Source organism: Capra hircus, chromosome 15, assembly GCF_001704415.2.
Source record: "Capra hircus breed San Clemente chromosome 15, ASM170441v1, whole genome shotgun sequence".
Taxonomy (NCBI): Eukaryota; Metazoa; Chordata; class Mammalia; order Artiodactyla; family Bovidae; genus Capra; species Capra hircus.
The window spans coordinates 30,420,795-30,434,524 of record NC_030822.1 but is presented as its reverse complement, the minus strand read 5'-3'; the positions used below and the strand labels follow the sequence as shown (position 1 = coordinate 30,434,524).

Below are 13,730 nucleotides of genomic sequence, written 5' to 3'. Positions count from 1 at the left end.
CAAACACTGCTTCCAGATATGCTTATAGAGTGTCAAAGTCACAAGAGAGTAGCTGTGGTGAGTGGGCAGCCAGTCTTGTTCCTTTAGGAGGAAAGCTTTTTAGCCTTTCACCATTGAGTATAAGGTTACTTGTGGGTTTTTCATATGTGCCCTTTATCATATTCAGGAAGTTTCCTTCAATTCCTAGTTTACTGAGAGTTTTTATCATGAAAGGGTATTGAATTTTGTCAAATGCTTTTTCTGCCTCTACTGAAATGATGTGTTTTTTTTTTCCCCCTTCATTCTATTCCTTGATTTTTTTATGTTGAACTTTTGCATTCCTGGAATCAATTTTTCTTTGTCATTGTGTATAATCCTAATGTGTTGTTGGACTCAGTTTGCTAGTATTTGTTAAGGATTTTTACATCAAAGTTCATATGGGATACTGATCTGTAGTTTCTTGTGGTATCTTTGCCTGACTGGTTATCAAGGTAATAAAGACATCACAGAGTTAGGCGTGTTCCCTCATTTTCTGTTTTTTTGAAGATTCTGAAAAGGACTGATGTTCTTTAACCAGTTCTTCTTTAACCATAAGGTAAAATTCAAGCATGAATTTTAGTCCTCTCATTCACATCAGAACATGACTACTAGAAAAACCATAGTCTAGACTGTAAGAACTTTTGTTGGCAAAGTGATGTCTCTGTTTTTAACATGCTATCTAGGTTTGAAACAGCTTTTCTTTCAAGGAGAATCTTTTAATTTCATGGCTGCAGTCACTGTCTACAGTGATTTTGGAGCCCAAGAAAAGAAAATCTGCCACTGCTTCCACTTTTCCCCCTTCTAATGTGTATATCCATTCATTCTCCTGTTGAGTCTTTTCATGTAAAACTTACATAAACTAAAATCACAAATTATATATATATATATATACAGACACATATATAAACATATATACACACACACATATATATTTATACACATAAAATGTGTGAGTTTTGACAAATACATATTCCTGAGTAATCCAAATGCCCATCAAGGTACATACAGAATGATAGCTATACTTTCATACTCCTTTCTTTCATACTCCTTCCTACTCAATTCCCCCACTTAACCTGCAGAGGAAACCACTCACTAGTTTCTTTTCCATCACAGACTGGTTTCGTCTGTTCTAGACTTAATATAAACAGAATCATACAGCAGGTACTCTCTGGTTTCTTTCACTCACCAGTGTGTCCTTTATTCTCACTGCTGTATATATCCATAATTCACTCCTTTTTACTACTGAGTAGTATATATGGAGTTTTCTTTTACAGGTGGGAAAGAGGGCTTCTCTTTATTATTAATTCTATTTTTACTGCATTGGGATCAGAGGATATGATGATAATTATAATGATGACATTAAACATTTCCTGAGCCTCAACCACGTGTAAGGCCCTGCTCTGAACAGTAATCCTTGCAACTCTGAGCGGCACACTATTATCACCTCCATTTTATATATGAGAACACTAAATCCCATATGTCAGGTAACTTACCCAGGGCTCATGGCTAGGACAGAACCAGAATTTGGTCCCTGAGCCCTCTCTTAAGCACGTACTACATAGAATGCATGTATAATTTCCATGGAATGTGCTGATATTTCTTTTATGAACTAATAATGATATAATCAACTTCTGTGTTTGAAATGAATATATTTTGCATATTAGACACAGAATCTATCAATATATATGTAACTAAGCTTATTAATTATGGAATTTAAATACTCCACATACTTTTTAAAATTTGTTTGATGTCAAAATCTCCCACTGTGACTACAGATTTGTCAGTTTCTCCTTACAATTTTGCAAACTGTCCTTTCTTGTTATTAAGTGAATAAATCTTCATGCTTATTATTTCTTTCAGGTGAATCCACTTAACTTTAAGTATTTCTATTCCTATTAATGATTAGACTTTAATTCTATTTTATCTAATAATGGACTATCATGTCTCTTTAAAGTACTAGAATATTTTTATAGTTTTATATTCAATTTTTGGTATCATTAGGTTTTTTACATACGTCCCATGAGTATGTACCAATGGTGATTTTTAATTTTTAGATGAAAAAAAGACAAAGTTAAACAACAAATTGGAGGAAAGCATTTGCATTAATTAAGCAACCTAAAATATTAAAAACTCCTACAAAACTCCTAACATTCAAATAGAACATTAGATTAAGGACATGGTATGGTTTGAATGTTTATATCCTACCAAAATTCCTATGCTGGAATCTTAGTACCAATACTAATGTGATGGTATCAGTCAGTGAGCCTTAGCAAAGTGCTTAAGTTATGAGGGTGGAATCCTCATGAAAAGAGTCAGTGCCCGTATAAAAGAGGCTTCAAAGAGATCCCCAGCTCTTCCGTGTTGTGAGGACACAGCGAGAAGATGCCAGCTATAAACGAGAAAAGAGGCCCTCACAAGAGAACACAGTTACTGGAGCCAATTATACAGAGTGAAGTAAGCCAGAAAGAAAAACACCAATACAGTATACTAACACATATATATGGAATTTAGGAAGATGGCAATGACGACCCTGTATGCAAGACAGGAAAAAAGACACAGATGTGTATACCAGACTTTTGGACTCAGAGGGAGAGGGAGAGGGTGGGATGATTTGGGAGAATGGGAATTATAACATGTATACTGTCATGTAAGAATTGAATCGCCAGTCCATGTCTGACATAGGGTGCAGCTTGCTTGGGGCTGGTGCATGGGGATGACCCAGAGAGATGTTGTGGGGAGGGAGGTGGGAGGGGGGTTCATGTTTGGGAACGCATGTAAGAATTAAAGATTTCAAAATTTAAAAAAAATTAAAAAAAAAAAAAAACAAGAGAACACAGTTGTGTTGGTGCCTTGATCTTGACCTTACCAGCATCCAAACCTGTAAGCAATAAATGTTTGTTGTTTATAGCTACCCAACCTACTGCACAATTGCACTCATCTCACATGCTAGTAACGGAGAAGGCAATGGCACCCCACTCCAGTACTCTTGCCTGGAAAATCCTATGAACGAAGGAGCCTGGTAGGCTGCAGTCCATGAGGTCGCTAAGAGTCGGATACAACTAAGCGACTTCCCTTTCACTTTTCACTTTCATGCACTGGAGAAGGAAATGGCAACCCACTCCAGTGTTCTTGCCTGGAGAATCCCAGAGACGGGGGAGCCTGGTGGGCTGCCGTCTATGGGGTCGCACAGAGTCGGACATGACTGAAGTGACTTAGCAGTAGCAGTAGCACATGCTAGTAAAGTAATGCTCAAAATTCTCCAAGACAGGCTTCAGCAATACGTGAACCGTGAACTTCCTGATGTTCAAGCTGATTTTAGAAAAGGCAGAGGAACCAGGGATCAAATTGCCAGCATCTGCTGGATCATGGAAAAAGCAAGAGAGTTCCAGAAAAACATCTACTTCTGCTTTATTGACTATGCCAAAGCCTTTGACTGTGTGGATCACAATAAACTGTGGAAAATTCTGAAAGAATGGGAATACCAGACCACCTGACCTGCCTCTTGAGAAATCTGTATGCAGGTCAGGAAGCAACAGTTAGAACTGGACATGGAACAACAGACTGGTTCCAAACAGGAAAAGGAGTGCAACGCTTACTCCTTGGAAGAAAAGTTATGACCAGCCTAGACAGCATATTCAAAAGCAGAGACATTACTTTGCCGACTAAGGTCTGTCTAGTCAAGGCTATGGTTTTTCCTGTAGTCATGTATGGATGTGAGAGTTGGACTGTGAAGAAGGCTGAGTGCCAAAGAATTGATGGTTTTGAACTGTGGTGTTGGAGAAGACTCTTGAGAGTCCCTTGGACTGCAAGGAGATCCAACCAGTCCATTCTGAAGGACAGCCCTGGGATTTCTTTGAAAGAAATGATGCTAAAGCTGAAGCTCCAGTACTTTGGCCACCTCATGCAAAGAGTTGACTCATTGGAAAAGACTGTGATGCTGGGAGGGATTGGGGGCAGGAGGAGAAGGGGACGACAGAGGATGAGATGGCTGGATGGCATCACTGACTCGATGGACGTGAGTCTGAGTGAACTCCGGGAGTTGGTGATGGACAGGGAGGCCTGGCGTGCTCCGATTCATGGGGCCGCAAAGAGTCGGACGCGACTGAGCGACTGAACTGAATCTGTGGTATTTTGTCAGAGCAGCCCCAATGGAGGAAGATAGCACAGATGATTAACAAAAAACATAAAATAATGTAAAATAGTCCAATATGAAGAAAAAAACCCTGATCTTTCTAACAACCAAAGAAATCCAGATTCAAACAATAAGACTATTCTGCCTATAAGATGACCAATATTGGAACATCAGGATAATGATAATATATTGCTATTCCCACATGTGGAAATATCTATCAACAGTGGGGGTGGGGAGTAAGAAAAGGTAATATGGCAACAAGTATAAATGATCATTTAAATAGTATATAATGTTTGATCCATCGATTCTGCTTCTACAAATTTATCCTAAAAAGATAGTTACATAAATATATAAGGATGTGAATAAGGATATCAATGACCATGCTACACTGCAAATTAGGTACTATATTGTAGTACATGGTATTTATGTAAACAAAGGAAAAGAAAACTTTTAACAACAATTTTAAAAGCCACATTTTAAAAATTATTAAATATTTATTTGGCCAACAATACCTCATTCAGTAACAAATACTTCTTCAGCATCTACATACCAGTCTTGCTCTCAAAAAGCCCACAGGATGGAGGGGAAAACATACCAGAAAACAAAAAATAGAAAGATAGAAGATTAATATACCACATGACAAGTGCTCTAAGAGTGACAAGGGGGATATATGGATACACAAGAGCTGGTTCACTTCATGGTACAGCAGAAACTAACATAAGATTGTGAAGCAACTATAGCCAAATTTAGAAAAATGTATTGACAGAATTTGTTGGGATAAAAGTAAAGATATTACATGTGAGCCTTGCTCCGAAGAAGAGGGACAAGATTTCTCCCCATCGGTTACAGCTTCCTCAGGAAACTGAAACATTTACAGGAGTGATGTAGGCAGAGTCCTCATACCATGCAGTGGGTCCCACAGTGAAACCCACTCATTAAGACTTGCTCTCAACCTGGGGTGGGGGTTGGGGAGGGGTCATGGGTAAGAACTGGCCATTCAGTGATCTGAATATCCACAGTGGTCTCAGACTAACAAAGGAGAAACTGAGCCACATAAGAGGGCTGAAATGACTCTAGGGTGACTCCTAGAGGTGTTAAACTCACAAGTAGCACACCGATTTCTGTTTGAAACGTTGTTAGTTTTAAATCTATGTTTTCCAGATATAAGGAAACCCCTCCCCTCAAGCTAATTATGACTTACAGAACTTTGGCAAATTATACCTTTGCAAGCAGAATTGAAACATTTATCTTTTTTCTCTACCTGATCCTTCCAGAGTCTGAAAACACTCAAGTTACCAGCAATTTTATCAGATAAATTAGGAAGGCCATCTCCTAACAGGAGCAGGAATCTCAAGGTATTTCAGTTCAGTCACTCAGTCGTGTCCAACTGTTTGTGACCCCATGAATCGCCACACGCCAGCCCTCCCTGCCCATCACCAACTCCCAGAGTCCACCCAAACCCATGTCCATTGAACTGGTGATGCCATCCAGCCATCTCATCCTGTCGTCCCCTTTCTCCTCCTGCCCCCAATCCTTCCCAGCATTAGGGTCTTTTCCAATGAGTCAACTCTTCGCATGAAGTGGTAAAGTATTGGAGTTTCAGCTTCAATTATCAGTCCTCCCAATGAACATCCAGGACTGATCTCCTTTAGGATGGACTGGTTGGATCTTCTTGCTGTCCAAGGGACTCTCAAGAGTCTTCTCGAACAACACAGTTCAAAAGCATCAATTCTTTGGTGCTCAGCTTTCTTTATAGTCCAACTCTCACATCCATACATGACCACTGGAAAAACTATAGCCTTGACTAGACGGACCTTTGTTGGCAAAGTAATGTCTCCGCTTTTCAATATGCTATCTAGGTTGGTCATAACTTTCCTTCCAAGGAGTAAGTGTTTTTTAATTTCATGGCCGCAGTCACCATCTGCAGTGATTTTGGAGCCCAAAAAAATGGAGCCACTGTTTCCACTGTTTCCCATCTATTTCCCAAGAAGTGATGGGACCAAATGCCATGATCTTAGTTTTCTGAATGTTGAGCTTTAAGCCAACTTTTTCACTCTCCTCTTTCACTTTCATCAAGAGGCTTTTTCGTTCCTCTTCACTTTCTGCCATAAGGGTGGTGTCATCTGCATATCTGAGGTTATTGATATTTCTCCCAGCAATCTTGATTCCAGCTTGTGCTTCTTCCAGTCCAGTGTTTCTCATGATGTACTCTGCATATAAGTTAAATAAGCAGGGTGACAATATACACCCTTGATGTACTCCTTTTCCTATTTGGAACAGTCTGTTGTTCCATGTCCAGTTCTAACTGTTGCTTCCTGACCTGCATACAGGTGTCTCAAGAGACAGGTCAGGTGGTCTGGTATTCCCATCTCTTTCAGAATTTTTCAGTTTATTGTGATCTGCACAGTATTGGGGGGACTTCAAAAAGGGAGGAATTCACCTAGATCTGAAGGTGAAATATGTGGCAGGCCTTTGGCACGGCTTTCCTGGATCTAAGAGGCCAGAAAAGCTGGCCTCTTTTACTTTTAAAAAGTTTAATCTGAAATTCCTTATAAAGAGTTCCAGCAAAGCCAATTTTTAAAAAGCCCATGTGAATCATCAGGCCAAGTTTATTGAAACCAGATTTATTTTGCAAACAAATTAGTCTTAATTTGGCTATATTCAGTAGAAATGAGGGTAATTTTAGAGAGAAAAGTGTTATGTTTCAGTGGATATTAAATTCTAGTTTTGTTAATTGAGGTCTGTATTTACTGCCTAAGACTTACTTCTCAGACAGCTCCTTGCTGTTATGTTTTATTATTGTAAAAAATAAATTCAATTAAGAAATAATTCAATTAAAAGTTTAATTGAATTATTAAAAGAAGTTTATTTCTTTTTTTTTTTTTTTAGTTTTTTATTTTTTAAGAAGTTTATTTCTAAAGCTTTTCTAAATCTTTGGATGAAAATCAGATGCCCATGACCTGAAACCAGGGTATTGTGTATACTAGAAGGGATATAATTTAAAGGGCAATCTCTTGCCTAGATGGAGGACACATCAAATACTCTTAACTACCTCCTACACAGCAAAACTGAAGGGAACAGACTCTTGAATTAATATTTACACTTAGAAGAAGCCCCTGCACGGACTGGCCTATAGAGAGGGTGGTTGACCTTAAAACAAGGGAAGACACTACCAAGCCAGGATGAGATGACAACAACAGGATGAGAAGATGACAACATCTGACCCAGGTGACTCAAGATCCAAGACCAGGCCTGTATACCAATTACTTTGATATCTGCTCACATCTTTGCTTGCTAACTAAATGCATTTCACAACCTTATGCACAGTTAATTTAATTGTTAGCTTTATGGTCAATTACCTGTATCCAGTATTTTCAGGCTACCCTGGTGGATTTCTCCACTCCAAGGCTCTAACTGAATAGCCCTTAGGAAATTTACTCTAGAAAAAAGATATAATTCTGTTCAGGCAACTAGCTGATGTTATTAGCTGGGATACCCCCACCTGGCCAATTAATAATACCTGCTATGTATGACCCTGGCCATAAACACAAATTTGTTTTCAAGATCACTCAAACTCAATCAGAACAGCAAGCAAAATTTCAGCCAAAAATTATAACCTCCCTCAATTGTGGAATGGATTCATGTGGTTAACACCAGGCTGCAGTCATTTAGATTTAAGGCTCCCCTTATGTTAGGAATCAAGAGGCCATATTAATAATACTAGGAAATTGGGCTGGGTGCCTATGAATAATACCAAAATATAATCTCCCCAAAGATAAAGACTGGTACAGAACAGACTAAGTAAAACAATCTAAGAATACACTAGGCAACGCCTAGCAGACATTCTTGGCTTAAATTCTTACTTAATGACCTTACTAACTTGTATTTTGCCTGTTTTACAAAATTATTCTTTCTTGCATTACCAAATGTGTGCATGAGCCTCTGATAAAATGACTACTAGGTGACTTGAAGCAGCTGTCTAAATAGTTCTATATAAGGTCAGTGATTTTAACAGTTTAGATATGGGAAGAAGCAACAGAGGGAATCATTTCCTGGGCCATACCAGGTGGTATGATAGGTGGTCCAGAGATTTCAGCTACTATTAACAGGGCCTAGTCCAGTAAGAGCAAATTGTGTGGCTATCAACAAAATCCCTGCCTGACCTAGGAATGAGCATTCCTAGTACCATGGGACAAAATAGAAATGGTCATGAGTGCCTCCCAAATCACAGTAGAATTTATGACAAGGAGGGGACTGAGCTAACCAAAAATTGTCCCTTACCATCTGCCTCTACAAGGATTAGGTCACTGCCAATGCAGCTGCTAAACTTCAAACAGCCTGAATGAGTGTGATAAGAGTGGAGATAAGGAATCAGGCACTCTGTTCTCTGGAAAAAAACTGGCAGAACAGGACTTCTCAAGTCCTGTTAGTTAGATATCTTCAGGAGAAGATTTTATGAGCCCAATTTCTTACATTTTCTCCCATCTAGAAAAGCACTAAAATCATTAACAGAGACATATGCTTCTTGTGACTACTAGTAACCTTCTTGTGACTAGCAGTAACCTTCTACCAAAATGTGTGCTTGATTGCACATAGCCCCCTCCACCAAAATCACATATAGCTGACCTTTCCTCTTACCTCCTCAGAGCAGTTCCTTGGGGCTATCTGAGAGACTATCTTCCAAACTATAATCCTCATTTTGCCCCAAATAAAACTTAACTCACAACTCTCGTGTTATGTATTTTTTTTCAGTCAACAGAGATAAAGCCAGAGAAACTGCACTTCTAACAAGTTCCTAGTCGGTACAGATACTACTAATCTAGGAAACACACTTTGAGAATCAAAGAATTAAAACTATAAAACTACTCATCCTTCCTTGTTTCACCAAAAACAAAATAGTTAGGTCATTATAGATATAGATATGAAAATTATGTACACGTGAAAGGGAGGAAAACAATAACAAACGAGACCAGCACCTTCCTATTAATCCAACAAGGTTTTGTTAAAAGTAAAATAAACTTGAAAAGTCACACATTATTTCGCTGACATTTTCTTTCTTTTTTCGCCTACACCATGTGACGTGTGGGATCTCAATTCCCCGACCAGGGACTGAACCTGCATCCTTTACAGTAAAAGCATAGAGTCTTAACCACTGGACTGCCAGGGAAGTCCTTTGTTGACATTTTCAACCTACAAATAATCTATTCAGGACTAACTGTCCAATTGATAATTCTAAACATCTTAGAAATCTACCTCTCCTATAGCATCTCTTAGCCAAGGGAATATTTCCTGGAATGCCTAAGGTCAGGAAGAAGATCTGAAATGTGTATTAAGTATGTTTATGTGTATTAAGAAGATCTGAAATGTGTATTAACTCCTGTAACACCATCTTTATTTACAAATAAATAAATATTTCATCTTCTCATCTTTATTTACAAATATGAATCATCTGTGATGCCTTTAAATACATATATGCCCAGATCTCTCCCCCAAATCAACCAACTGTGATCCTTAAGAGTGTGTGTGTTAGTTGCTCAGTCATGTCCGACTCTGCAATCCCGTGGACTGTGGCTCGCCAGGCCCCTCCAACCATGGGACTCTCCAGGCAAGAAAACTGGAGTGGGTCACCATTTCCTACTCCATCTTAAGAGTAGGGCCAATCATTTGTAACGTACACAGGTGATTCTTCCTTATACAATGCATTGTTAGCACCTATATCTGAATAACCTATGTTTAATTCTAGGAATTCAAAACTATTTCAAAGACGGCAATGTCATCAAACTGTGATGGCAATATTCAAAAATCTGGAAAAACTCTATGATCTTCCTCATCACATAACTATCTTTCCTCCTTTCCCTGCCCCTTACTTCCAAACACAAGAGCTGGGGAACATAACTTCTCAGATTGATTAAATGCAGCCTAAAATAGAGTGGCTTTTTCTCTAGTTACATGTGTTGATCAACTGACATATTAATTGGGCATCTTCAAATTTCTTTGCCTTTAGGCTCTTGATATACTTTGTCTCTTTATGTATAAATAAAGAGAAATAATGTCAAAATGAGTTACTGAAAACAGATAATTTTATCACAAAGAAATTGAAACCAAGCTTGTCATGAATAGGCCCTAAGGGGAGAAAAAGGACTTCCTTGGTGGTCCAGTGGCTAAAACGCCAAGCTCCCAATGCAAGGGTCTGGGGTTCGATTCCTGGTTAGGGAACTAGAGCCCATATGCTGCAACTAAGATCCGGTGAAGCCTAATAAATAAGAAAAAAAAAAGCCCTAAGATGAAGACAGTCACAAGAATTCTTCCAATGCATTTTATCATAACATCCTTTAAACAGCATCAGTTCAGTTCAGTAAAAGTTGCATGATAACAGATTACTATGTCCTTTCATTTTCAAAATGTTACTCTCATGGCACATGTGCACACACACACAAAAGACCTGAATGAAAGTATTTAAAAATCCCACCTAAAACTGCACTTTTAAGTTAAAAAAAAAATTACCTTTCATTAAGATTTATCGATATTAACCAAGTTGCCAAATCATTTTGTCAGGAGATCCATAATCAAGTTCACCTTTGAACACCATGACTCTAAATGTTTCCATTTATGATATATCATGTTTAAGACCCAATTTAAGATACCAAGTCTTCTTTGCCAGGAAAAGAGTGGGAAACATTCATTAGTCAGATAATCTTTTACTGAAATGGAACACACATTCTTTTGAGATCATGGCAAAGAACAAATATCAAACAATTTAATTAAATGAAAAATTTTATTTCTAAAGGATGCAAATTAAAGCAAACAATCTCCTACTATTTGTCTTTAAATATCATTAATGCAAGATATATCTTATTCCTCACACTTGAATTACACAGTACATTTAAAAGATAGTACATCATAAATTTTTCACAGCTTTCTGCCTGACAGTTACTCATAAAATTAAACAGTGACGTCTTTTTCCTTACTTTCTCCTTCCTTAAAACAACACTAATATATAACATATAGGAGGTGTGAAGACTTAAATTTTAGTACGTGTGCTAATATATCAAGACTAGACCAAATGTCAAAAGATGCTATATAACAAAATAGGCCATCGTCAAAGCCATTTTTTAAGGCTTAACAAAGTTTTACAATTTGCTACTATTATTATTCTATACTTTTTATAAACTAATGAAACTTTGAAAATATGATTATTTTCCTAGAAGTAAATATACAACCATTCTTTCCTCAGGAAAGTATTTGTCCTCATGCATATAGCTATATAAAATGAAACAATGTAATTGGCTAATAAGCACCTATTTCCTAAATAAAAAGTATTTCAATACTTCCATAACATTAGCTTCAAACATTTAAACAGTAATCTTTTATTAAAGTGAATTTATTAATATAAAGTATCATGAGAATATACACATTTCTACCACCCAGTATGAGCTGATTCTAAGCTATTTGTGGAATATATTTTATTTTAGGTACATTGGCAAAAGGTTAAAAATAAACATCATTAGGTGGCCAGAAAAAATCTTGGTCTATAGCAAGACTTTAGCTCTATTCAGAAATGGTATCCTTCACCCTGTGACCACAAAACATCCTGGTCTTAACTTATAAAACAACCTAAAAAAGCCATTTTTGACTATGGAAGTATTTCAAAATATAACCTAACCTAGATATCATTATTGGAAGAGCCAAGAGATCTTTAAAACTCCATTTTTTCACATAGTACTTCTACAATCCTGGGTCAGAAAAACCATGAAACTCCACCCAGTGGACCTTCTTCCAAACTGTACTAATTAGCCAGACTGAAAGATTTGCAAGGCACTGAATCTTACACTTCTTCTTTGGTATCTATTTTAAGTAGTAATTCTTGAAAGAAGACACTCCCTCCCAAATATCTAGACATGTAGGCACTAAAAATGCTGTGCCCCATTTATTTAAAATAATCCTGAAAGATGTCTGCCTTCTACTTTTAAGAAAACTGAGTACAACTATCAAAACTAGGGAAATGATGTTCCTATATTCAATGGATTTCTGCCAAAATCTGAGACTGAAAAAATATCTATCTACATAGGTGCTCTCACTGCTTGGAAACACTATGAAATTTCACTTGATATCAAACAATATATATCAGTAATTTTCAATGAGACAAAGAACTTAAATTTTAAAATCAGTTATACACACAGGTTCAAACCCAGATATTTCATCACTCAGTACTCTGATCTTGGGCAAGTTACTCAACCAATCTGACACTCAGTCTCCTCTATAAACTGGGGGTGATGATGACGACGACAATGATGACAGAATTTATTGTTGCTGGAAGGCTCTGAGATATAACTAATGTACAATCTCACACGCTAGTAAAGTAATGCTCAAAATTCTCCACGTCAGGCTTCAGCAATACGTGAACCGTGAACTCCCTGATGTACAAGCTGGTTTTAGAAAAGGCAGAGGAACCAGAAATCAAATTGCCAACATCCACTGGATCATCAAAAAAACAAGACAGTTCCAGAAAAACATCTATTTCTGCTTTATTGACTATGCCAAAGCCTTTGACTGTGTGGACTACAAAAAACTGTGGAAAATTCTGAAAGAGATGGAAATACTAGACCACCTGACCTGCCTCTTGAGAAATCCGTATGCAGGTCAGGAAGCAACAGTTAGAACTGGACATGGAACAACAGACTGGTTCCAAATTGGGAAAGGAGTACGTCAAGGCTGTATATTGTCACCCTGCTTACTTAACTTCTATGCAAAGTACATAATGAGAAATGCTGTGCTGGGTGAGGCACAAGCTGGAATCAAGATTGCCGGGAGAAATGTCAATAACCTCCGATATGCAGATGATACCACCTTTATGGCAGAAAGTGAAGAAGAACTAAAGAGCCTCTTGATGAAAGTGAAAGAGGAGAGTGAAAAAGTTGGCTTAAAGCTCAACATTCAGAAAACTAAGATCATGGCATCTGGTCCTATCACTTCATGGGAAATAGATGGGAAACAGTGGCTGAGTTTATTTTTCTAGGCTCCAATATCACTGCAGATGGTGACTGCAGCCATGAAATTAAAAGACGCTTGCTCCTTGGAAGGAAAGTTATGACCAACCTAGACATCATATTAAAAAGCAGAGACATTACTTTGCCAACAAAGGTCTGTCTCATTAATGCTATAGTTTTTCCAGTGGTCATGTATGGATGTGAGAGCTGGACTATAAAAAAAGCTGAGAGCAGAAGAATTGATACTTTTGAACTGTGGTGTTGGAGAAGACTCTTGAGAGTCCCTTGGACTGCAAGGAGATCCAACCAGTCCATCCTAAAGAGAATCAGTCCTGAATATTCATTGGAAGGACTGATGCTGAAGCAGAAACTCCAATACTTTGGCCACTTGATGCAAAGAGCTGACTCATTTGAGAAGACTCTGCTGCTGGGAAAGATTCAAGGCAGGAGGAGAAAGGCACAACAGAGGATGAGATGGTTGGATGGCATCACCAACTCAATGGAGATGAGTTTGAGTAGACTCCGGGAGTTGGTGATGGACAGGGAGGCCTGGTGTGCTGTGGTCCATGGCATCATGAAGAGTCGGACACAAC

General features: G+C 38.0%; 1 protein-coding gene across 2 annotated transcripts in view; it reads right to left on the bottom strand.

Moving 5' to 3' along the window:
• The window catches only part of FCHSD2 (FCH and double SH3 domains 2), a 242,298-nt gene that overhangs the window by 210,279 nt on the left and 18,289 nt on the right, over positions 1-13,730 (bottom strand). The gene's annotated exons all lie outside the window — the stretch shown is intronic.